Source organism: Megachile rotundata, chromosome 2, assembly GCF_050947335.1.
Source record: "Megachile rotundata isolate GNS110a chromosome 2, iyMegRotu1, whole genome shotgun sequence".
Taxonomy (NCBI): Eukaryota; Metazoa; Arthropoda; class Insecta; order Hymenoptera; family Megachilidae; genus Megachile; species Megachile rotundata.
Window position 1 is genome coordinate 18217750 of NC_134984.1, and position 27101 is coordinate 18244850.

At 42.4% G+C, this 27101-nt stretch overlaps 1 long non-coding RNA gene across 1 annotated transcript in view; it reads right to left on the minus strand.

The window, feature by feature from the left end:
- LOC143266594 (uncharacterized) overlaps nt 1-27101 on the minus strand; it is an 81006-nt gene that overhangs the window by 17873 nt on the left and 36032 nt on the right. The window contains exon 2 of the long non-coding RNA XR_013041542.1: nt 8855-8961. This is a non-coding gene — a long non-coding RNA (uncharacterized LOC143266594). The remainder of the gene's footprint in view (nt 1-8854; nt 8962-27101) is intronic.

A 27101-nucleotide genomic window follows, 5' to 3' on the forward strand; every position in this document is an offset into this window, starting at 1 on the left:
TGTCGTACTATGTGCACCCGCGTAGTCTACCACGATGTTTCCTTTCGGTTCGAGGATCGATAATCGATCACGTGTCAATTATCGCCGGTTAAAACGTTCCATGAGAAACTGCTATTAAACTGACAGTGAATTTTATTCTACAGGCAATTAGCGATGCATTCATTCAAATTTACGCTTTTCAAAACACTTCCGTCACTTTTCTAATTTATTTTCATGATTATATAGTTTAAGAAATTTTGTAGTTTACATTTATATAGTTTGATAAATTTAATAATCACGTAGTTTAACAAATTTAGTAGTTACATTTAATATTTAAATTTAAGAGATAATTATAGAAATTTTTAAATTTGTAAATTGAAATTTTGTAAATTTTGAAGTTATCAATTTTCAGTTACTTAAATTCAAAGATTTGGAAGTTTGTGAAGTATGAAAATTGAGAAGTATAGAAATAGAAAATTTTTAAACAATGATCACTCATGGTGAGCTCACAGGGCTCCATGTAACGTTACGTCCCTGACTACTCCAGCAACTCGCCTTCCCATTGGACAACCTAACCTAACCCCATAATCTGACCCAGAAGAGGAACTTTTACTTCCAAATTTCATCACCAGAAATATTAATTTATTAATTAAACATCGCCGTACACAGTCCATCAAATAATTCACCTTCATACTTTCAAACCAAATCACTTATCATATTCGTTTCATAAAAAGAAAGCGTTAATTGCATACAGCATTATCCTCGCATTTCAACAACCCACGAAGCGCATAATGCGTTCGACTGTCGCCTTTCCCCGAGATCGAATAGTCATTACTCTCTGCGTCGATCCGCTTTCAGATAATTCACATTGTATTACAATTCACATTACAAGGTTAGAGAGGTAAAAAGAAAGCAGCCGGAAAATCAGCCGCTTCAAAAGAGACCGGTGAGCGCACGCCGATCGGAACGATCATTATCGATTTAACCGCGTGCGGTAACACAAAGTGAATTCCAATAAACTGGCCGGCATTTTTCCGCATCCCACGTGGCACGCGGAGTTCACGCATCGTTCGTAACCGCGTAGTATATATACATACACGAGTATCTCCGTTGGCAGAAGCCAAGATCGAGCCGTTCGTGCACGTGGATGGAATTGCTCGAATTGCCGACAGTCCGTTGGCCACTCTTATTTACTCTCTATTCGGAGTACGCCTGCAGAATTTTAGTGCATCCGCTGAACGCGGAAGACGACCATTGTCCGCGAGAATTCCACTATGCTAGATCTTTTATCCTATGTTTCTGATCCTACGGATTTACCTTGGGTCGAATGTTATAGGTTAGCAAGAATTAATGCAAGGTTAGGTATGTGAAGGTGTAACTAGGTAGTCTTGGATTTTGGTAAAATTGAGTACTTGGAAGATTTAATTTTGACAAAACCGATTACATTCAACTCAGTTCTATCATACTCGTAGACCTAAAATTAGTGAAACCGCTTGAACCAAATCGAATATGTTGCTATCTCCAAGAACCGAGTTATCCAGGAGAAAAATATCTGACGCTAGCAGGTATCCCGAGAGAATTTCCAGTGTCCAAGTATATCGGTGAGAGCAGAACCACGTCCATAGAATTATGTAGCGGTAGTCTTGGATTTTGGTAAAATCGAATACTTGGAAGATTTAATTTTGACAAAACCGATTACTTTCAATTCAGTTCTATCATACCAGACCGCTAAAGCCAGTGAAACCAATCGAAACCACTTGAACCAAATCGAATATGTCGCTATCTCCGAAGAGTTATCCAGGAGAAAAGTATCTGGCAGGTATCCCGAGAGAATTCCCAGTGTCCAAGTATATCGGTGAGAGCAGAATCACGTCGGTAGAATTCGAGCGGATCCATCGAACGCGGAAGGCGACCCGCTCGGTCGCCACTTGTCCCTGAGAATTCCAGAACAAGTGGCACGGCTCCGCGGATGCTGCACGACGGAGCAAGGTGAAGCAAGGTGAAGCAAGGTGAAGCGAAGTGTGGTCGTTCTCGTATACCTTCCTCCCGCTTCGGGTCCCCCGTGTTGCCTCTTCTTCTGCAGGCCCTCGCCGACGAGGAAGAAGAGGACGCGAGTCGTGAGCATTCAGCCGAAGCAGGTTAATATCTCGACATTGTGGACACAAGTAATGGGGGCCTTTACGCTTCAGGACGCTTTAGCCGCGGATTCTCCTATCGCAACTTCTCCTTTCTTTTTTCCCTACTATACCGCTGATTTACTACCTGTATTTGGAACTTTATAGTCCGACACGCATTAGCGAACGCTTTAATAGCCGTAGTTTCGGCTATCGAATGCTAGCTACTTTTTTCATTATTGGTTTAATGATCGTGCACGTGGATCGTTTGTCGTGAAGCCTAAATAACGGTGGATTTCTGTGGGTGTACCTAACACGTTCAGGAACACTCTAATGTCTCGACATATTGGAGGTAATGGCACTTTCGACTTTTTTCTCGATGCCACGATAATTGACGTTCCGCTTTGAAACCTTTCATTCGTGTGGAACTTAATAACTCCAAATTTTGCTATTGAGGGACCTAATTGACTATCGGAATTACGGAGCCTGCATGGACTGTTATACCTGCTTGTGATTGATCTCTTCATCGATAGCGTTGCGACATAGTTCTTGACAATAACAACCCGAAGTTTAATTACGCTGACCAGGTTACGAACCTCTGCGTCAGTGGTTCCCAAACATTCTTATTTAGGATAACCAACTTATAGCACGCTTGAAATTATTTTCTCTTTCATTTTAATCATTGCAGATCGTTTCTTATATATCATTACAAATTTTCAATTATATTACATATTTATGTATGTGCACTTTCTTGTTCCACTTTGAACTTTCATCTTTTGTTAAGCAATTATTTTTACCATTAATGTCCAACATGTTATGAATATTTTACTCGCAATTCTTTGTGTGAGGACTAATAAATTGTACTTTAAGATCTTTCAAAGCAGTTGTTGATCAAAAAAGCTACTTTCAAATGATTGTATTTATAGGTATTCTACGTAGGACATGTGCTAGATCATTTACATTAAAAATGTCATTTTCCTGTTTCATAATTTCATCATTTTTCCTGTTTCATAATTTTAAGCCATGAGTAATTACTGTCCTCAAAAGATCATATACTTAAGTCTGTCTAAAATCTACGTTAAAAACAAATTGTTTTTTCGTTTCTCATTTTATACCACAATTAGTATGTCTCATATGGGGGATAAAATTAGCTGGCGAGAGTTTTCCGATGTCTCCATTCAATTACGATCGTCTCGTAGGGATCGCGGGAACAATGGCCGCATTCATCCTAATCAAAACGCCTCTAAGCAGCGCGAATTCGACCAAGCCCCGATATATTTGTCGACGTCAGCCCTGAATCCATTAATTCGATTCCGCATTATGCAAATCCAGCGGCGAGCTAACGCTCCGCGTCTCGAACAGGCACACGTGGGCGAAACACACGGGACCCGCTACTTGTAGCACTCGTTCGAGCTGCCGCTCGGATTCGTTCAAACAAATTCGAGGCTACGACCAGCCCGGAGGTTTCGCGTAGGACGATCCTCATGATGTACAACGACCGACACGTCGGGGACTCGTCTTTTCCGCGGAAACGACCACCGCTTCGCGAGCTGTTGTAATTGAAAAATACTCTGCTTGTCTACGGAGAAAGTCTAGAAATCATGTTTTGTCACTTGATCAACTTTTTTGTTACTTAAAAAATTACAAGTAGATTCAAATTTTTGAGAAACCATTTGTTTGTAATGACGCCATATTGGAATTTTATGGTGAGGTTAGAATAGGACTTTTGTTCTTAAATTTTAATGGCAAAGAGTTAGTTCATTTCATGTTAGTCTTTCAATATTGGAACGTAGTTAAATATTGGAGCACTTAGAAAAATTAAGTGATAGTCTTGTTCTCAAAGTGAGGTTAGGTGAGGTTGAAAATCGTCATGATGGAGTGTCATTGTACGATGGCTGTAAAAATTTCCATCTGAAGAAGTGGTGTCATCTCGCCAGACACTATGTAGTCTTAGTTAAATTAAATTAATAAAAAATTAAATTTGTCAAATATAGAAAGAGATGATTATGATTAGAGCTTGCCACTATCATTATAAGCTAGCATCTCGTAATTTGAGTACATAAAAGTGTGCATACTTATATAAGATCTCCAATTTTTTGAAAGTGTCCTATCAAGTAGAACACCTCAGTTGACCCACGCTTCCCTATAATATCCTCGGTTAATTAAAAGTAATTTCACGAGTGTATTAGCGTAGTTTATCCATAAACGCGTCGACACTTCCGTAAACAGTACTATTGATTAAGTGTCCACCCGTAAAAACGATTATCATCACAGCTTCCTCATCAAACGAAATTAAAACGAGTGTCTTTTTTCACGGCAATAAACGTCAAACGTCTCGTTCCACCGCAGAGAAACTTGCATCGACAGATCGCTTTATTCTCGCCTGTTCTTTTTTTCCTCCCGTGTCTAGATGCGATTAAAACGACTGGTTCTCTCGCGATTGTAAACGTCAAACTCCGTGCCCTCGAGTTTAACGGTCACCGTTATTTCCATCGAGTCGTGTTGAACGTTCATAGAATTCGTTTGTCCGCGAAGAGAACCGAGCCTCGCTTTCTCCTGTTCGCCAGCCGCGAAGCGGGCAACCCGCTCGGCGTTGTTCGCTAAACGTGATACACCTGCGCGGGTGTGACTAATTAGAATCGGCAACGAGACCGACAATCAACGATTCCCTCGCTGGAACGACGCTTTAACAACCGCACGAAAATGGTCCGGGTCAAATCGACGTTTACGTAACCCCCTCCGACGTGTACGAACAACGTACACGATGAACTTTCGTGTAATGAAAGTCGAATGAAAGTTGCCTGTAATAACGCCGATTCCTTCCGATGGATCGACTTGGCGATTGTCGACTGTCGGATTGTCTTTGCGGAAAGACTGTTACGAGGTAGATGTTTCTGGCCAATTTAAGGACTTCTTGCAATAATAACATTTACTCCGTAAAAGGTGTACGGAAATAACAGATACAATACTTATTTTGAAATACGAATCATCATGGAAGCAATTTTTAATTATAATTGTTAAAATTAGTCTATCATCACACAGGAGCCTTTTTGATTCTCAAAACATACTGTTGCATTTACAGATATAAAAGAGTCGTTTCAGTGCACGTCAGAATTAACATGAAATTAATGCAAAACCTTCTTCTATCAAATTTTCTATAAAACAAAAATTGTGAATTAAAAAGAAGCTTGCAGGTAAAGTTGCAATAACCCAATTAAATATCCAGGTTGAAATCAATCCCGTATCAGAGTGATTACATTGAGAAGTTAATCATTAATAACCCGTGTCGAGCATTAATGAAACGTTACGTATTTATCTTGTACAAGCTGAAAGGAATCGCAGAAAAACTTTCATTTTAGATAGTGCCTTTAAACGAGGATAAAGGAGTTGATCTTTAGGTAGAAAGTTCCTGCATTATGTTCATCTCTAGAAATTGGACATGCACTGTAACGACGAAAAGGAGAATTGAAAACGAGACGTCGTGCTTTTTGATACACTGAAGATACCCTGTCATCCGGAGATCATCTAAATTTTTTGAGATTAATGGACGGGAGATTCTTTCGGTGAACTTTGAACAATTCACATTTCTTGTAGGGAACAATTATAGACGATGTTATCAGTGTGCAATTACGTAGTCATTTAACTAATTATGAAATGAGAGTGTAACTGTAACATGTATATGTTCTAAGTATTTGGAGATGAACTATTTTTGGTGATGTAGGAATATAGATGGTGTACAGATCTGGACTATAAGGTGCTAGATATCTGAAGATCTACTAATATATGGATTCTACAAATTTAGACTACATTATAACATAAAGCACAATGTTTCCTATATACAGCAAAATTGTTCAATTTCTAAAATTTCCCCACATAAATTTACACAAGTAGCCCACATGTATTCAAAACCCCATGAATGCCACGATCAAAATGTATCAAGTGCCATTCCGTAATAAATAAATTTCTCCAGCGCACGTATCCAATATCAGTCCCATCAATAATCTCCTTTCAAATTACATCACTACAATCAACGAAACGCGTGTTCATCAAAGCGTTGATCACTAACCCCGGCCAACATAGTCCCCACTCGAGTCGGCGAATATACCGGTACCGATGCCACAACAAAAGTCGTGGAACGGCGTTTGTTCCTTGACGAAAATGCTCCCCCACCTGCGCGTGCCAATTGGCCGAGTAAAAGCGGGACACGTTAGACGAGGATGGGATCCGTGTCGAATGGACCCGCGTGTCCCGATCCTCTATAAGAGTCCGTCGTGGGAACGAGGCGAGCGAAGCGCGGAAGCGTGATGCCGGCCCTCGGGGAAGAGCCTCGCGTTTTCGTACGATGATAAATGATCTCATCACCGGCATTTAGAACGCGCCGGCAAGACGTCGGAAGGCCGAAACGAGCCTGGTGAACGTAGAACACGAACGGTCAAGGTGGGGAGGGCTCGTTTAGGATGGACAAAGGGTGAAAGGGCACCGATCGCGTGGAAGTTCTTTCGTAGCCACGGGTTACCACGAATTTCACGCGAGCCGAAATAGTCGTTAGATGCGAATCCGTTTCTAATTATCCGCTCAAATACGCGCAGAAGCCGCCTGTCCGATCTGGCTACGAGTCAATCATCGGTTTTTCAGGGATCATTAGCGCTATTCTATTTGGAGTGTTCTTCGAGTTTATTCGAATGTATGTTCTTTAGTTAGATGATCTCTGACAAATAGGGGGTGGATCGTTTGGCTAATAGATTAATAGTTTTGTTATTAATTGTTTCATTCTTGTATGGTCGAAAAGAGAAATCTTGTAGGAGCATTTTATCTTGCTACTCTACTGCTGTCTTAATTAGGCTCATGGACGACTTGCACTGTTATATCCATCACAATTGCTCACTGATTTCACAATGATACAATGAATAATTTATTCGAGAAGTTTGATGAAGTTATTATGACTTACTTCAAATTGCTCTGTCAATCTAAAAGGTGAGTGACCTTTCGAATGCAAAAGATGGAAATAATTATTGAGAAACTATAATGGACCCCCAAATTATGACATAGAAACCACAACCTCCAAACGAAATTAACAAACTACAGGTAGCAATCGAGTCCTAAAATCCTGATTATTACCACGAAACGTTTGGAACAGAGTGGAAATAAACGACAGTAGAAGGCATTATATCGCAGGAGTGCGCGTACGCCATAACCGTAATAACCAGTTAAACGTTTCGCGACGACGAAAGGGATGAGGCAGGACGTGGGGTCAAAAACTAATATCGAACCTCTGGGAGGGCTGCAGCAATTGCGGTCGCGAGGTAAGGTCCCGGCTACCGTGAGCGGATGTTCGCCGAGGAACTTTGGTCCGCGTCGCGTCGCCGGGCGTCGGCCTCCGCTCGCGGATCGCTTCCAATAATTTCGCCGCGTGTAGGACTAATTTTGAATGCCATTAGTTAGCGCACGCCGCCTGGGATGATCTCGGCCTCCGGATTCTTATTTCGTTCTCCCTTTCCCTCCCTTTTCTCTCTTTGTTCGCGATCGTCCAATACACCGCTACCAGTGTTATAAACCCGAACGCCAACGCGTTTCGTCTCCCTATCCCGCCCATTTGTCCCGTATCTTTGTCTCTCTTTTTTGTCGTCGAGCCCTTCCTCTTGGACGCCGCATGGCGCCACTTCTGATTGAATCGAGCACCGAGGATTCGCGGATCGTCCGACGGATTCCACGGGATAGTTTCTCTCGACCATTTCCCAGCGTCGATCGGTACGCATGGTATTGGGTCACTGGGCGCGCGGATCGAGATCCCCTTTGTTCTCGTCTGCGTCGCGGGATCGATGCTCGTCGCGTTTCCACGCGAGAGACTCTTCCGTCAGTGGGCGAGCTCGCCGCGTAACGAGACATCGAGAAGCTCTCAGGACTTTTATCGAACCATCGAATACCGAGGAAGAACTTTCCCCACTCGTGCACTTCAACTACTGACAATTTAACTACAATTCTTTTCGATGCTACATCTTTCGAACAACGTTGTAATCCTTTAGAACTGAAGATATAAATAAACGACGGGACATGTGGGTACTCTGTTGCAAAGAATGCATGTGGGTTTGATTGGTTGTAAGTTACACCGGTGCACGGTTGATCAAATCGTATTTGGTCAAAGTGGTTACGAATTGAATCAAGAAAAGAGCCTTCAAGATGGAGATGGAAGTCACATATATTGTGTACCTACATACGAGTGCCTGACCCAGCTGAAGCTACATTACCTAATTTAATTAACGTGCAAAACCTACATTGCCTAGTTTAGATTAACATTATCTGACATAAATTATGGAACCCATATGTAATATAAAAACGACATGTATAATGTAAAACGACCTATCGAAAGAGTCCATATTATCTAACCTAAAAAAAGCCTGTATCTAATATCCTAAAGACAGCCTATATTATAATCTATAACCTACAAATAAATAACCTATAACATCATTAGACTTATAATGAAATCTATAGCATCTAACAAACACCAACAGACTTAAATAATCGTAAACTTATCGACTGCAATCTTTAACGGTTACAATGCGGCAGTTAACGTGTTATATTGCTTTCAGTCACGAGTGTAGTACAGAACAAAAATAGTTGCATCAAGAATGTACGTTGCATAGTAATTAGACTTTCTGACGTCTATCGCCAGTATACCGACGTTAACACTTAATCCTTGCGCAGCTAATTGATCCCGTACCTTGGAAATAATATTAGAACCTTTATGAGGCAATAAAACTCACCGACTCGTGTTGACTAACGTAGGCGGCGAATCACCAAGACAATACAGCATTGTGATCCATTGATGATCCACCCTGGCTGAAGCATCTCGCTGAAGCTCTGCAACACACTGAAACGCTGTTATTACTTCGATCATTAATGTCGGAAAGCAAAGATTGTGGGAGTATATTAGCGTTAACTATTGAGGTCCATTTTATACTGCTGACGATAAAAAGATTTCAAATATAAATTATGTTTTTTTTTAGCTGGAAAGATGGTGGATTTGTTATTGATTATTGATCAGGAGGTTAGGATGTGATGTTATTCAAATCTAGGTTCCTTAATGTCGAATAGCTTTTATCATTCAAATCCATTAATTTAGATTAAGATAAGTTAGGTTAAGTTTGCTTAAGACATGTCAAATGACATGTCAGACAGGTCAAAAATGGCTCAGGTTATTTGGCTCTACTTTTATATCAACCTACTGAACGTCAAAGACAAGAACAATAATGAATTTTGTGATGAAAAAACTTGATCGATTGTAACAATTATTTTTACTGCATACACCTTAAAGAATTTAATAAAATTTGCCATAGTAAAAGTACATATTCTCCATAGAATGAGTACCTCGAATTCATGAGTAACTCAAACATGGTTGACACGCGAAGAACATCACAGTCAATTCGTCCGAACGATATCGTCGAATTACCATTGTCCGTATTTATCGATAACATTGTCAGTAACAACAGCAGTACTTTATCTCGTCGAAATCGTGTAGAAGCGAGCATGTACGAATTGGATGATATCTCTCGTTAGTAATTGAACTTGAATAAGAGAGAAAGGAAGCGAGGGAAAAGCCGAGCAGAGTTGGAATAGGATCGCGAGACGAATAGAGAAGCGATGGATCGATCGGTCGGCCATTAAGCGGTTCTCGTATCGGCAGCATGAGCTCTCGGCTATTGCCCGTACACGGCTACGTGGTCGCTCACGTAGTTCGCTTTGATGTGCACCGCGCCGCTGCATTGTAGATGCATTATAATGCATACCCACTAAGAAGCCGGGCTATGTTGGTATTATGCCCGCGCGCGAGCTCGCCTCCTCTCGCAGCAACCGAGCTTCGATAATCAAATGTGCCTTGCGCCGCGCCAAGCCGCGTGCGCACACACGCTCGGCCAAGATTATATGAATAGAAAGGCGGCGTGATACGTGATGGGCGTGTGCAATTGAAAATCATATTATGTAAAAGAGAGGGGCTGGTGAAAATTTGCCGTTTCTTCAGCCGCCCCCACTGCCCTCTCTTTTCCGCGGCTGTCTGAAGCGGACAACCGTAGCGAAACGGTACCGCGGAATCACGATGGCCGACGCGTCGATCGAACGATAATTCTGAAATAAACGCAATCGATATTGCGGCTGACTCGAATAACGTTACTCGGAACAACCGTGAAATCGTAATTGTCACAGGATCATTCGATGAAGCTTTACTAAGTTACAAAGCAATTCTCGTCGTCCAATTTCCTGCGAAATGGAATATTGTAATAGTTGGATCCGAAAGCTCGTAATGATAGGAATCAACGCGTTCAATCTCCAAGAAATTCAGCTTCGTGATCATCAGAGGCATCTTCCGAGAAAGCGATCGTTAACGCAAAGTAAGAAACAAAACGTCGACTTCCAAAATTTCTGACTGTTCCAGTAATTATACAACCCTTTAACGCTTCGCGACATTCGACAGGCATAGAGCTTCCGCTACCGTTCCACCGTCTGCGTCTTCGACAGCGAAAGATCTGGCCTGTAATTTGCGCGGTCGTGCCCGGAGGATCTCGACTCGTCCGGGAATGATATTCCCTCTCCGAAACGGGGGGAAAGCGAGCAGAAAGAAGCTAACCCTTCGGCTCTGATGTCCGGTAGCAGCCACCGGGTGCCGCGCCACTATCGCTCGCAATTACAAAGCTGCAGGCCGTTTTTAATCTCGGACAACCGGCAAAAAACGTAATAACTTTTTTGCCACCACGATTACGCGGACCCTGCCTCCGTCTACCGGGATGAACCGTTCGCGCAAAATTGAAGACTCCGCCCCCGCGTGCTTCGTCCGACCGAGGGATAACAACTAGCCTGTATGCAAATGCCCGGGGACCCGTAGAATTTCACGAAACGTTATTATATCCTGCCGTTTCGTTTCGTTTCGTGAAATTACGTCTATAAGCAGAAGCCGTATCTCGTGATGCCCGCAAAAAGATCCGCTGGTGACATTACCTCTCTAGGGGATTGAGACACAGAGGAGATTCTGACAACATTTTAATGAGCCCGTCGTCGTTTTACCATGATACCCTGATTACATGGTTGCTGCTTCGAGTTTCGTCTGCTCGTTTCTTGCGGATTCGATGAACCGAACACGATTATGGACGGGTTTCCTTTTTGGACGGGTACAAATGTTAGGTGCATCTAACCGCTTACCTTCGAGTTTCGGGTATCGAATCTTATATAATCTCTGCACGAATTCGTAGATTTGCAAATTTACGACTATCCTCATTTTTTAACTTTTGTACACTTTCAATAAAGATTGTTTCGCGTCTTGCATAAGATCGTGCTACACGACAATTTTTACATATCAACACTAATATAGAGTAACATAATAGTAGTCACAATATATGCAGGTATTATACGAACATGTGCGTACACATGTGTGTACACATGTCATCTGGTGATATCTGGTCATACAGTACTCTTTGTACTATGTTATCCATAGTGACATCACTACTTACCTCTACATCCATTAATTCCCAATGAATGATTCCCAATGATTCTCTGCTCAATGAGCCATATAACGAACACTACATAACTAACTGAAAGGCGATATTTAATTAAAGAAGTCAGAGTTCTATATCAAATCTGAGGGTTCAAACCCAGCCAGACACCATTAAACTATTAAACCTTGTTCAGAGTAAGATATCCTATTGCCAGGAATATTTCGTAGCAATTGGCTGGTTCGTTGAACGAGAGACACGTAAGTTCGACTCTCCCCCGCGTACGGCTAGAATCAATGGTGCGTTTACCTGCGGCCGTAAGGTGTGAGACGGGTGTCGGCGAAGGTGGAGGCGTCATTGTCGTGTTTCGTTCGTTTCTCCGATTGCGTCACAACACCGTATGACCGGTACAAGCTTCATGGCTTGGGCATAGAAAGCGTACGAATCGAATGGCCGACGATCATTTGTCAAGCGAGAACGTCCGCGTGCTCGAAGCACCGACTATCGCGTCTAAACGCGGATTATCGAAGAAGAAGAAGAAGAAGGAGTAGGAGAAGAAAAAGACGAAACTCGCACCTACCGTATCTCGCCTGGGAGAGTGATATTTCTATCGTGGATGTTGAGGTAGGAACGTGTTAACAATCCTTGCCTCGGCTCGCGGCGATTGATGGCCGTAGAAAACGGGATTTATTAATCCTATTATCACTGTTCGCGGAGCCGCGTCGGCGACAACGATGACTCTATCGATGTTTCGCGGGGACCATGTGATCTACCTCCACGCACAAAAATTAAATTTACTCTCCCGTCTACCGCGTCGTTGATTGTTAATTTAGGGATGGAATCATCGGTACTGGGGTTGATCTAGCAAGTTATGTAGTTATGAGTACACTGCTAGCACGTGTGCTGTGTAATAGCCCGTCTATCAACTGGATTAACTGTAACAGAATGAATCGATAAAAGCGTGACTAATAGTTGAGTTACAAGTCCATCCAAATCTCCTTACAGCTGTTCCGCTTGATCCATGAGTTCCACCTGTTGCACTCTACTTGCCTAACAATTCAGCCGCTTTATCAAAGTTCTACAGTTAGATTCAATCTCAAAAACCCTAAGCAACGAAATTCCATAGACTATCATATATATTTATCATGTTGCCTCCAACACAAGTATTCGTCGATTCACATTTCGCATCCGTGAACAGCATTCTTGTCACTGTTTATTAATTAACACGAGTCGCTTATCAGAGGCCGTCACAGTAACACGAAGTTGCTCTCCGCCAATTTTTTCGCGGCGATGAGTCGCGATCGGCCATCGTTACGCAACCCCTGCCTTTCATCGATCCACGGACCCACGTCCGTCTCGAAAGATTACAGGAATCGAGATGTCGATGCGTGGATTGCTTTATTAAATTTTGCGCAATGCAAACGATTTTCCAACGGCGACGGTGCACGAGCAAACGGGCTATAAATCAACCGGTACAATGACATCGGCACGACGGTTCCGCGGGTACTCTCTGCCTCTGTCTTTCTCTACTGCGGACACGCGGCCAATCCGCGTACTTCGCTTACCTTACGTAAATGCATTCTAGCTTGGCCAGCTGGTGATTATCCGCGACTACGAAACTATCGGTTCGTGGATCATTTCGCGCCTGGATTAATTTGCGACTCTTCGATCGCGGGAAACCAATCGTTTGTCTCCTTTCAATGTGATCTTTTACCGAGGAACATTAAGACAGCGACGACCACCGATCAATCTTTCAATTTGGACGTTTTTTCGTTTCTTTTACACCTTAATCCATTACCGAATGCCTTTTGCACTATTTCTGTTTGGCAATCAAATTTTTAGCGAAATTAATGTTCTCACATTTCGTAGTCGTATTGCAATCGTTCACACTTGGTCTTGCTTGGCAAATCAAACTTTTACTGAAGTTAAAGTTCTCATATTTTGTAATGTACTTTCGTACTGTTGGAAGCTGAGAAATTGGCAGATAAACTCTTGCTTGTACCATTTCTCCTTTGTGTCTTTGGTCAGAAACATGTATGTCTTCACATGCCTAAGGTTGCCAATGTACGCCATCTTAACCTAACCTAACCACCTCACAGTCAATCGAAACCTAACCAATCTTCTCGACTCTCGGCATCTAACTAATTTCAATATGGTAAAGAATATTTTGTCGCAACGCCACGCAATTAATATTGAAAATTTAAATGGTTTTGAAGAAGCCGATATTGAATGTTTGCCAAGCGTTAATATCGACGTGTCCCATTGTTTCAAGCCCATCGTTAACTGTCATCATCGTCGAAGATGGAGCTTATGACACGTCTAACACGCTCTTTTGTATGCGTTATTAGATTTGTTCATTGTTAATAAATTAGTCGGGGAATCCTACCCGCCACCCACGATCTTAACACCGTCTCAAAGTGCAATCAATTCGTTTCAACTTTATACAGTTCTATTAAGAAACGAACCGTTGACGGTAAACTTTCATATTCTATTTAATTTTCTCATCTTTTTTTACCGTCTATCAAGATGCAACGAGTTTGCTCGATCAAGCCGGATTGCTCAAGGATTATTGCTCCAACACGCGGTTTATCTAATTTACATTTAGATATTCTGATTTTCTGTATTCCTGGAAACTGCCATTAATCAATTACCGCGCAATCGCGTTTCAAGATCTTCCTCGTCAACTTAATTAGAAAATGTCGCTGAATAAAAAATCGATTATAAATGTTACCCGGAACGTTTCCATTCTTGGTATTTTCTTTAACTGAAAATTTCGGAATATTCATTTCTGAGGATGACAGATGGAGGTACAAAATGGATGAGAACAAAAATCCGTAGAAGAGTAATCTTTAAAAGAAAGAGGTTGGAGAGTCACATATGTAGTTAACATATGTAATTGATATTACGGTGGCCATATGTGACAGACGCTGCTAATTCAATTCCTCATGCTTGTTTTTAATAACCTATGTTATAGTGTGTCCGACCACAAACATCAGTTTCACTGCAACAGTCTATAAACAAGATTGAAGTGTGTAGAAACGTGTGTGTGTTACTAGAAAATACACATACATGAAAACTTTACAAATGTGAAGTCTCGAACTGTCTATCATTGCCCGCGGTGTCCATAACTTCTCACATTGCGTCTCGCAAAAAGATCAGATCATACTATGAAATCTGAGAACAAAGTACAGAATGATTTGTCCCGTGGGGCGTTGCTCTCGAGGCCACGAAATCAAGTCGAACGGCTCACGAAAATAGACGGCTCGATAAATCACGTGGCCTGGGATCGAGTTTCCGGGGCCTGTTGCTCGATAAAATCCAGCTCGGGCCCATCATTATAAATCCCGACAGCCACTTTATCCCAATCGACGTGCGCGCCCGCGGGGCACTGGAAACGTCCATCAGGAAACATCGAAACGTCGACGAGCAGCCGGTTGCGAGGGTGGATACACCCTGCGGCCTTTACGCCGCGTATACTCGGCCTCGGTTCTACTTTTTTCCCGCGTACAATGCTACACACCGCGTGTGGATCGCGGTAGAATGATTGATAATCGATCGTGCCGAACTGGCCGGAGTCTCGCGCATCCAACGAAGATGAATTCGTTCTGCGCCCAGTCCTAATTGTGCACAGCCAGTGGTCCAGCGTGTGGACCACGAAGTTACCTACGTATCCACACCTACGCTCGAGAACTTAAAGCTCTGTTTCCACGTTGTGAAAATTCAAAGGAATGTTCAAACATGATATCATTAGAAGAAGAATACTCTTCGTCATTAGAAGAAGAAGATATATTCTTCATATAAGAAGTATGAATAATTATAGAGTACGTAGAGCATGTGTAACTCGAAGAGTGTCTGCTGTTTTCATAGCAAATAATTTTGCAAATTTAAAGTAACTGATATTCACTCTATCTAAAAACTGTAATAAAAGATTTTGTTAAACTAGAAGATCCTCTGACAGCAGTTAGAATATTCATACCAAGTTTGCAAAAGTTAGACAAGTAGATCCATTGGAGCTAAACTTGTAACTCATCATAAACATCAAATTTGTAATAATTTTTTGAACACAGTAGACATTCAAATGAATTTGAGTCAGTGTGTAGAAAGAGTGTGAACGCAGCTTAAGACGAGGAACCCGGAGAACGGATAGGGAAATAGAAAGTGCGCTAACTAACCTCGCGTTGACCCTCTATCGATATTTTCCCCCCGCAGTTCGACCCCTGTAACTCGATATCGTGCACCTCCCTATTTCTTTATTTTCGTGTGGACACCAGGTTGATTGTTGGCCGCACGAACCCGAGCGGCGCATAAAACACAGCGGGGTTAATGCACCCGCTATAAATATAGCAACGTGGCGAGCATCGCGTGAAATTAATTACGCAACGTATTTACGCCGATGCGATGCCGTTAGGCGTGATCGAGGACCCCGTGCGGCGAAAATGAGACGATACCCGAGGTATAATGAATTATCGCCTTCGTCGACAATCGGCCCTTCTTCTACGACTCTAATTTGATTCACTTTGAGTCACGTGTGAGCGTAATTTTAGGCGAAGGAGCGGCTCAATAGTTGTCGTGGATATTTAATTTATATCCAGACAAGTTGAACCCGATTTTCGATCGGTTGATTTGCGATACGGGGTCGTCGGAGGTTAAAGAGAAATTTTGAGCAGAACGTTTACGATCGACTGTGCCTCTTCCGCTTAATTAGACGCGGACTTAAAGAATGGGATGTTAGAAAGCGTGCGTCGAGCACAATAAACGTTTGATTGCTTCCTAACGCCTGAAATTTACTGCTGATTTACGTTCTCTGCCCTCGATCAAGAAAATGAACAATTTTCGATGGGAAAATTCGACGGTGATTGCTGGGGTATCACCTCGTTTATGTCCACCGTTTAGATGTAACGAGGGATATAACACGATGAGAGCAACAAGAAATTCTTTACAACTACCTTTTTACTTCTCTTCTTTTAGTTTAATGACTTTTCAGTTCTATCTCGTGTTATTCTCCTTCCTCTTTTATCAATTCAAAATTATACTCTCTTTGACCTCTTTAAACTCATCTGAATATGACCTCTTCCTATATTTATACCTCCAATCTAAATATGACCTCTTACACTAATAAATATTTTTAGCTTACAACACTGTAACTTTAATGAACATTCATGGGTCCATAACATAGCATTACACTCGCATCAGTGGTTCGAACTTAAACACGAGTGGAAAGCAATCGCATTAGGAAGCAGGGTTGTATCCCCGAAGACGTATGAGGGTAACAACAGCGAAATGAGCCGTCATTAAACAAGACGATCCTATAAATGCATTTCTACTTGTAAGCCCGGGTTTGGATCCTGTCGCATGGACATGTACCAGTGCGTCTTCCTTTTAATGCCCCCACCGACAGCACAATGTGAAACCCACTCGCGACAACTTTATTAGAGAGAGTTGCGGGTACATCGCGGCCTCGCTGCGTTTCAGATTATAACGCGTACAACGCTCGTAACTATTACAAAGAGACACCGTTCCCTGTCTTTTCTCCTGTTAAAGGTCTTCCTGCAGAAAGATTAGAACGATCGCGTGATCGTAAATGAAAATTTCAGAAGGCCTGCATGGAACCACTTGTCGACTACATTGGTTGCAATTCAGAAATTTTTAAAGGAATTATGATTGAGAGGAAATATGAAATTTTAAGGGTAGAGCTTTTGAGTAATGTATAAGAAAGAAGATATAGGAAAGTATTTCCTGATCGACGAGTTGAAAGCAAGATAACCGAGAAGACAATCGAGTGAAGCAATTAAGCAAGTCTATCGCAAGAAACAAGAATATAAAAGAGAATTTTCTAACTGGCACCGTAATAACTCAATTTTCGATTCGCGCGAGCGTCTTCGAAGTCAATACGCTTTCCGATAAATCATAGCAAAGGATAATTAATACCAGTTACGTAGCAGCTGAAACGAACGCGTCCCGTTCAATATAATTGAGTAGCAAACGCGGAAGAGGCCAGCGTATCGGCGACAAGCAACGAACCACCATCGACAGATGATTTGTTTACGATGATAAGATTTCACATGCACGGGCTAACCGAGACGGTGTTAAATGCTCGTGAAAGCGGTGGCAAGCGTGTCTTAACGATGTGTAACGAAGTAGTCGAACCTCGCGTCAATCGTCGTAAAGTATCCGAAGCGTGATCCTGGCGGGCAGCAAAGCGAGCGTGTAACGAATCGCGAGGAGCACGTCGCTGCGAGGCGAATGAAAATTTCACCGGCGGCGAGGCGTCGTTACACATAGACGCGGCTGAAAGTCGATGCCTGACACCGCCACATAGGCCATTATCTCGGCTGGCAGTTTTCTAAAAGGATTAATCTTAGTCGCGGGGTAGATCCTCGACGGCCCCAAAGAAGTCCCCGATTGTAACGAACAAGGATGCTAGACCTCGTCTATTCTCACAGCGAAACGAGTGTCAATTTTAACGCTTCACCGTGATTGCTTCCTTGTACAGAAGCGAACGGCTCGAGTGGCCACGCGGTGAAACTCGAATTAAAATCCGCACGAGTCGATAATGATAACGACCTCACTGCTAATTGCTTGACAGACTAGGATCATCGCTTTACGAAACTTCTTTATACTTACTGAACTTTGTTCTTACACCATAAATTGCTATGAGATAGTTTAGGATGCTGTATGACTTTCTTTATCTGTAAAAAGTCCTGATTGTCTGTAACTGACTCTATGAACATTTTTCAGATGAGTCAATTTTTGTACAAGCGGTAGCGTTAAACTCTTGGATGCATACAGATCAGTTCTCAAGTGTATAATAACATCATACGATCTTCCTTTACTTTATTTATAAGAGGTTCCATTATCAAAATCTATCCTCTGACCATATGTGAAATTGTACTTACATGTCTGATTATTTACCTCCATCAAATGCCAAAGTATTATACATATACAACATAATACAATCTTCCTTAACTTTATTTACAAGAGGTTCCATTATTAAAATCTATCCTCTGACCATATGTGAAATTGTACTTACATGTCTGATTATTTACCTCCATCAAATGCCAAAGTATTATGTATAACATAATACAATTTTCCTTAACTTTATTTACAAGAGGTTCCATTACCAAAATCTATCCTCTGACCATATGTGAAATTGTACTTACATGTCTGATTATTTACCTCCATCAAATGCCAAAGTATTATGTATAACATAATACAATCTTCCTTAACTTTATTTACAAGAGGTTCCATTATCAAAATCTATTCTCTGTCCATATGTGAAATTGTATTTACATGTCTGATTATTTACCTCCATCAAATGCCAAAGTATTATACATATACAACATAATACAATCTTCCTTAACTTTACATTCAAAAGGTACCTGTACCAAAATCTATCCTCTGACCATATGTGAAATTGTACATACATGCTTGAGTATTTACCTTCATCAAACACCAAAGTATTATGTATAACATAATACAATCTTCCTTAACATTACATTCAAAAGGTACCTGTACCAAAATCTATCCTCCGACCATATGTGAAATTGTACATGCTTGAGTATTTACCTTCCATCAAACGCCAAAGTCAGCATAACACTGGTCCATTGTCACCCTATCATTACGGAATTAAAAGCAAGCTAATTACAACAATGTCTCGTAGTTTCTATAATGAAGGATAATGACACGAAAGGTGGAGGATCGTCGAGGTGTGTTTAGTTCGGATTCGCATAATTCGCCCGAGGCGCAGCGGTTGGTGCCAAAATAAATCAGGGTCCCGGTACTTGAAAAATAGCCGCGTGGTATCCTAGTGTATATATTCGGGTCGCGAGGGCGAACGATCCTAACAAATTGGTCCCGAAGCAAATGGCCGCCACGATGCCGATTTATTATTATCTATTTACGATGCGCCTTAAATCACGCGTAGCCAGAGCCGGCGGCGGTCGACCGGCGAAATCGTGAAGAAAGCCGAGGGAACAAGGAGCGGAAAGTAGTACCCGCCGCGTATTATTAGCCGTTTAGCAATTTGACAAGCGTTGTACTTTCGAATCTGGCCCGATACAATCGGCGCCCGATGCGACCAGGCAAAATGATTTACACGCGGATTCACGCGGTCCCCTTTTTCCCTCGGTAGCGATGCACGTAACCAGCCAGTTATTGGCTCCATTTCGCGTCCATTTTCAGCGACCGATCGTAAATACACGTTCCCCACGACGTGTGTCGAGTGTCGTGACTTAACGCTTTACGCCGACGACGGCCATACTGTGCGTGTACATCGGACTTCAACTTTTTGAAACTTTGCATAGTAAATGTCTGGCTAGGATTTTTATTAGGAAAGTGCGTAATAATATCTACCGATAATAATTCACGGTAATCGTTTTATTTCGGTTTAAATTATTCCGTTTTAAGTGTCCGTCCGTACATATATATGGACTTTTAAGAGGACAGACATTATTCACGTACGGTATTTTATCATCTCCCTGTTTTTACCGTTTCCGCTATGCGACGTGCATTTGATTTTCGATTATGTATGTACCTACTATTATATATGTATCTATTTTCTAGAAACAACGCCTCTATCGGGCCATCTGAAAATATTCTCCATGCCGAACCATCAATCCTCGGAGGGTGGAAATTTCACGCGCGTACTCGAAATTTCGTGCAAAGATTAGCCTTGACGGGGCATCCCGGTGCTCAACGAGCTATACCGGTGTATACCTATCAGTGACGTATTGACAGACGTGAACAAATGACAGCGCCCAGCTGGGGGGAGAAGCGTTGCCGAGCGTAGTCCGCTAACAAAGCTGAGACGGCCGGTCGGGCGAATCGGTGCTCGAACGTCGGGGCATTATCATATTATGCTCGTTTGTAACTACAAATTGAGTTACCCCCGCGTGAACCCCGCGGCACTCCGGCTTCGAGATATATATCTCGGCACTGTCAGCCCGCGAACGAACGATAGCCCTCGCGATCGATACCCTCCGAGCACCCTCCCTGCGAACGGATCAACCTGCTGTCCGGGAATCACCTGCGGGTGGCCCGTTCTCCTTCCACTCGGTCAAAGGTGAAAAATGCTCGACTCGCGTAAGAACCAGACGATCCGAACGATAACATTCGCCTGATGTATGCGTCGACAAATCAGCCTCGATCGCTTCGCTCTTGGCATTCGTGGTGTGAATTTGGGAAGATGGACAGCTAGAATAATTCTCTTTGTTCATTACATTTTATTCAAGAACAAAGGTGGATTAACGTTTCAACCACATAACATACAATTTTCTGGACAGTTGCTTCATTCATAGTCAGTTAGTTATTCCTATAATGTGAAAACTGCTGAGGAAAGCAAAAATGCTAGGTACATTATGTTAGATTTTTAAGGTGCACTTTATATCATTTTCTTCAATGATTTGAATTTCAGAATTTTTTAATAGTTGAACAAGTATATACTGAGCAATAGTTGGACAGGTACATATTGTCCACATACTTGAACAAATACATACTGATCAATACTTGAACAAATACATACTGATCAATACTTGAACAAGTACATATTGTCCACATAATTAAACAGGTACATACTGTCCAATAGTTGAACAAGCACATATTGTCCACATAGTTGGACCAGTAAATATTGTCCACATAGTTGGACCAGTAAATATTGTCCATATAGTTAAACAGGTACATACTGTCCAATAGCTGAACAAGTACATATTGTCCACATACTTGAACAAGTACATACTGTCCATATAGCTGAACAAGTACATATTGTCTACATACAAGAACAAGTACATATTGTCCACATAGTTGAACAAGTAAATATTGTCCATATAGTTAAACAGGTACATACAGTTCTATAGCTGAACAAGTACATATTCCCCACATACTAGAACAAGTACATACTGTTCACATAATTGCACATGTAAATATTGTCCATTTAGTTAAACAGGTACATACTGTCCAATAGTTGAACAAGTACATATTGTCCACATACTTGAACAAGTACATACTGTCCATATAGCTAAACAAGTACATATTGTCTACATACTAGAACAAGTACATACTGTCCACATAGTTGAACAAGTAAATATTGTCCATATAGTTAAACAGGTACATACAGTTCTATAGCTGAACAAGTACATATTCCCCACATACTAGAACAAGTACATACTGTCCACATAATTGCACATGTAAATATTGTCCATATAGTTAAACAGGTACATACTGTCCAATAGTTGAACAAGTACATATTGTCCACATACTTGAACAAGTACATATTGTCCACATACTTGAACAAGTACATATTCTCCATATAGTTCAACATGTACATACCGTCTAAAAGTTGAACAAGTACATACTGTCTAATAGTTGACTAAGTACATAAGTACATATGGAATTTCACAGACAGTGAATATGCAGCATCCCACATCCTTAATCCCCGCATCCTGACAATCCTGACAATGCAATTCCCCATCGATCAGACATATCAGCCGCCACAATAATTTCGCAATATGCAAGCGGGCGGTGCTCTCGACGTGAGATTCACAGGAAAGGGAAACCGGAAACCAGGGTGGTCGACGTTGAAAAGGCGCTCACCCGTACATTCACTGAATCTCGTTCCCGGCAGATGACTAATACTTGATTTGACGAGACAACCATGAAGAAACTGTTATACATTGTTCCTTGATCATGGCTGGGAGCGGCGTGGGCGACTCGCGCCGTTATGCTGTTGCGCGAAACGAGACGATGTTCTTCTCGAAAACGGGCCATCTTGTGAAATTCGTATTTCGTCGAATGCCGCATACCGCTCGTGTTACGCGGGTGTTTTACGATCCGACGAGAAAAAAGTAACCGGGGGGAAGAAAAACACCTCTTCACGTAGTTAATTTATCGTCGACGGGTCTTTCTTTCTCGCGGGCGTCGAACAAGCGTAGAAAATCGAGAGGCGAGGGATCATCGTTAAACGTTGACGTAACGCGACGTTTTATAGCCAATATTTTTCGACGCGCGAATCGGTCTCTTTAATTGGTCACCGATTCGCGCAGCTTTCCTTTTTTATTGCCTCGTAATGCGTCCGTCTCGTTAGAATCTGACCGGCGCCATTTTTGACAACGACCTCGTTGACGCCGAAAAATTGTTAGTCCGAAGGTCATCGAAGATACCTTGACTCGAAGAGAAATCTCGAGGGTGATCCAGATATTCTTGACATTTTACGAGGCTCGATAGGATCAGGTTTTTGCGACGTTAGACACTTAACCTACAAACATACAATTTTTATCGAACAGTAAAGCTAGAAGATATAAATTCTAAAATTTAAGTGATTAATAGCAAGATTTCAGGTGTATCTTAGCAACCGTTCGAATTTAAAAATATTTGTTGCAGACGATTAACGCTCGACGATAATTGACATGACATTGTAGATATTTTAGAGACGTGGGATTTGGATGTGGGGAACGATAAAAACGAACAACGTTATTAGCCGAGAGATAACGCGTTCACTACGGTCGAACAATGGAGAATAGTGAGAGGAAATGTAAAATTGCTACTTTATCGAGTCGCCTTAGGAATCTATTATCGTAAAAATCTATAATACGCCTTGTTAGCTAGATAATGAAGTCTGTTAGGAGACTGTTTCTTGCAGGCGTCAAACTGCGCTGAATAAAATTGTAAGCGTGCAAGAAAAAATCGTGTTGAACACGCTTTAACGAGTAGATGGATCAAGAATCGTCTTAATTCAATGCTACCTAATTGCAACGTGGTCCCTTTTACGAGGAACTTCTTTCCAATTACGAAACGTGATACATCAGTATTTTGTAGCATTCCAGGCACGTGTATAGCTTCGAAATGTATCGATTTGTTAGATACACTTGTTCGCGATGGAGCTGTGAACTGTCAGGTTTCTAAAGAAAGATAACATAATTAGTCACTGACATTTTTCGATCGACAACCATTTTAATTGCTGCTTGTTCACGGTTTGAGACAAGTATCGTTTCTAATAGAAACTGTTTTAATACACAATTAAGGGACGACAAAAATTATGTGTGTATTCTATTTTTAAATATTATATTATGTGCAAACTAATTATGCAAGTATGTGCAACATATAGGAAATATACATTACGACAGAAAAATGTAATAATTGCATTCTTCCTATTTTACAAACGATTTGGCTGAATTTAAGTAAATATTAATTGATATGTAATTATCAAGTCGCGAGCCAAAACGATTTTAGTCTCCGATTCATAAAGTCTAACGACGTGGAATGTTCGCTATCTAACAGCTCTCAATCATACAGCAATCGATTTCCTTTCTCTCAGACAATGTCCATTATTATACATTGGTAATCGAGACTTGCAAGCATTCCGTTAAGTTGACTTCCAACCGGTGCAAATCGTGTCAGTCAAATTCCAATCGTTTCAATATGCAAAATAGGAAAGGAGCGTGTGGGACACTGTTTGCATTCCAACATAGCCTTAATAGCGTGAGACCTGCTCCCTAAACCTACCCCTTATCTATCCTACGCCCCCGGGAACTACCGTCAAATGTTACACCAATGAAAGCAGCTTTAATCTCTTAGTTACAGTAATGACAAACCTTACCATATCGTTGCAATCATACAATTATAAGTTGAAAAGAACTCGGTCGTCATTTGGAGCAAGTTAAGAATTTGGTGACGTTGAGATTTGTTGGGGTTTGAAGTTGAAATTTTGGACGTTGAAATTTAAGAAAAAACACAGAGAATGAAGTGTTAAAAATTATAATGCACATTATAATATTTATCGGGAAGAGTGTATAGTCGAAGGAAATTGATCGAATGTCGGGGCTAAGGTGTCGAGGTGTCTGGACGTTGTCAGTCTCGTCAACGACCCCCTCTTGGTTTATAGACGTACGAGAGACAATGGAGTCAGTCGATGCGAAACTGGAGACAGCTCATCGAGTGTTTCCCCTCGTGGCGAAAGAGTCGATGCACACGCACGAGGCGACGCGACACGACGCGACGCGACGACACAATACGAGAGCCGACAGGAGAGAAGCGAGGCGACACACGTAGGTAAACGATCGTTTGTCCTCCCACCTCTCGATTGTCGTCTCGAGCGTGTTGCATCCTCGCGGCTGCGAAACACCGGGGCAAAGATGGAGATGAAGGTGGAGGTGGAGGTGGGTGCCCTCCGCTGTTGAGTAATTGGAACACGACCTCTGTCAACCCCCGCTGACCCTAAATGGTCAGCGGAAACGAGCTTACCACCGGCGAGGAAGCCACCTTCGTCGTTGGCCAATCCTCCTATGGTTAGATATACGGATTCAGATGCAGATGTGCTAGCCGGGAATGTTAGTTCTACTACTAAACGTTCGCATTCACGCCGGATGACGCGTCGCGTCGGTTCACGCTTTATTGTCCTCCTACGATGACTTATGCCAGGACGATCTGGCCATCTCGCGCGGATTACGCTGGAAACGGGACAGATCACGTGGGAGGGTTTAGAACGCGCTAAAATCCTGAATCGTTGCACGCCATTCGGTATTTCTGTTACGAGGCCGTCATAAGGATGCTCGTAACATTTTTAATGTTCACTTCCCATCTGAACCCTTATCCTACGTTTCAATTATTTAAGTTAACTACCTTCTTACTCTGTAAGTTCACCAAAGTGTCCAAATTTGTAAAGCATCAAATCCTTAGATACCTTCATGATGTGACCCCAAACTCAATTTCCAAATCCGAGTGGATCTCAAAGTCCACAACTCCCAAGGTCTCCTAAGCTACTTCTTGAGCTATATCCTAAGATCTTTAACTTCCTGTAGACTGATATCCCAGAAGTAACAGCTATCAGAGCTTTCGAAAATCGTGAGAAACTCGACCAGAAAAATATCATACCTCTCCGTCCATCAATTAAGAGATCGTTGGTGTCGCGCGAGTCAGCGAGTAACACGGTCGACGAGGCGGGGAATCGGTTCTTTGGGTCGCGCCGCGAAGCGGAAACATACGAGCTAGTTCTCGCCTTATCGGCCGTTTTACTCGACGCCCGCGCGCTGCCCGATACGATCGCTGGCCGATATCGATCGGTCTGTAGCGAGCAAATCCACTTATTTACTTACTCTCGGTTTTACACGCGCGCACAGTCTCGGTCTCTCGGCGAGATATACGAGTGACAACGTCGGCTATCGAGTAATTACCCGGCGATTCGATTACGGCCTACCAGCTCGAGTGTTTCCCTGGCGTCCGCGTTGCGGAAGGTCTCCACCCACGCTCGAGGACCGCGGAGCCACCGTGGTGCACGCACACCGTTGCCACCGTGCACCTGTGTGCACGCGTTCGATTCAACATCGGTGGAGATAGGGTCGCGTGTAAAAGGCCGAGAATAAAGGGTACGTTGCGCCATCGCGTCGACTTGCCTCCGCGACACCGCCATAGTGCCGGTGTTAGTCACCGGCTCGTCATGGGAGAGCCGATACTCGATTGTGAGAGAATGAATCATCCAGACGTGCTACGTCCGCCACCACGGGGAAGACTTCCGCTACCTTCCACTATTTTTCGCTTCTCTCGGGTGGAGGGGACGTAGAGAGATCGTTACGACTTTTAATGACCACGCTCGACGCGTGTACGCGCTTTCATAAGGGATACTTTGACTCACGAGGCACCTCCGTGGAATATAACATGTACAAGCGGGGATGTTGCCGCATGTGAATCGACGGAACAATAGACACCGTGGTCGAAGCTCGTTCGGATGGGTTTTCTCTTTTGTGTTTCCTCGATGCGGCTTGAATCGCTTCGGCGACAATAAACTTCCAGTATATATTACTAACGAAACGTGAAGTAATATAAGCTTTGCACTTTTCTGAACAGGGACTAATGGAATAATGAAGATTGAGACATAAACGAGTCTACATGGTAGAATTGTATTCTTGATAATGGAAGATTAGAGCAGTCGAAGTAAGTCATGTTTCGTCAGCACCCTTCCCTTTCCCAGAAGGGGTGTCACCTAGGTACCCCCACGACCATGCTAACGAGGCTGTCCTCAGACCAAGTTTCTTTAAAAACATTCTTATATTTTGCCAAGAAAATTATCCACTTCAATTAGCTTACACGTGTAAGAGAAAATGCGGTAATTCATATTTCTGTTAGAACTTTCGAAGAAACGTCGAAAGTCTATTTCTGTGGAATCATCCATAAGAGCGTTCGACAGGAAAAACAGCACCCCGTATATCAGCAACGATCTACGGAAAGGTAGATATACCCTGGGTAGGCTTGACGGGTCTGTGCTCATGCATAAATGCGTCAACGTTGTTTCTCTCCGGTATCTTCGATCTCTGCGAGTGTTCGAGCCGGCTGTCCAAGCGTGCGCCTATGTCGTTCAGATTTCTGATCTTTCATGCCGAGCGTTTCCCGATCAGCGTCGAGGGTGGTAGGAGGTAACGAGTAGGAGGGGGACATCATTAAATCGAGCTCGAAGCTAGACGCTTTCTATGCCCGATGATAAATCGCGAGCCGGTGCGCTCGTTGGAAAGTACAAATGAAACTTTAATAAGCCGGCGAATAGTAC